Source organism: Rhagoletis zephyria, unplaced genomic scaffold (assembly GCF_001687245.7).
Source record: "Rhagoletis zephyria isolate East Lansing unplaced genomic scaffold, Rhagoletis_zephyria_1.1 Rzeph_scaffold_00130, whole genome shotgun sequence".
Taxonomy (NCBI): domain Eukaryota; kingdom Metazoa; phylum Arthropoda; class Insecta; order Diptera; family Tephritidae; genus Rhagoletis; species Rhagoletis zephyria.
This window is the reverse complement of record NW_016157214.1, coordinates 297,129-297,875: the sequence shown is the minus strand read 5'-3', so window position 1 is coordinate 297,875 and position 747 is coordinate 297,129.

The following is a 747-nucleotide window of genomic DNA, read 5'->3' as shown; positions in this document are numbered from 1 at the left end:
CACTTCTACCATTTTTTCAAATTATTGTTGCTTTTCCACAATAAGTTTTTCATTAAAAACGGCTTCAAGCTCAATAAAAATTTTTGAGTATAATTGTTATAAGGCCATAAAATAACAAAAGCAAATAACTTAAGGACTAGCACACCTAAAAGTTAAACATTCTAATAATAGTTATATAAACAAAAACCAACAAAACCAACAACCACATGATCAAGTGAATTGCAGCGGAATAGCTGCGCTTGATTGTGTTGGCATAACAAAAATGAAAATAGTGGAAAAAAGCAAACGATAATTTACAAGGCGTACTTAGCACGGTGCATAGGCAACTGGCTGAGTCAGTGGGATCGTCGGTTCGAATCCTACTGAAAGAAGTCTGATGAGGAAATGTGGTGATTTCCGAAATAGCTATCACTTCTACCATTTTTTCAAATTATTGTTGCTTTTCCACAATAAATTTTCATTTAAAAAACGGCCTCGAGCTCAATATAAATTGTTGAATATAATTGTTATAAGGCCAAAAAAATAACAAAAACAAATAACTTAAGGACGAGCACACCTAAAAGTTAAACATTCTAAAAATAGAATTATTAGCAAAAACCAACAAAACCAACAACCACATGATCAAGTGAATTGCAGCGGAATAGCTGTGCTTGATTGTAGTTGCCTTAACAAGTGAAAATAGTGGAAACCAGCAACAAGAATTAACAAGGCGAACTTAGCACAGTGCGTAGGCAACTAGCTGAGTCA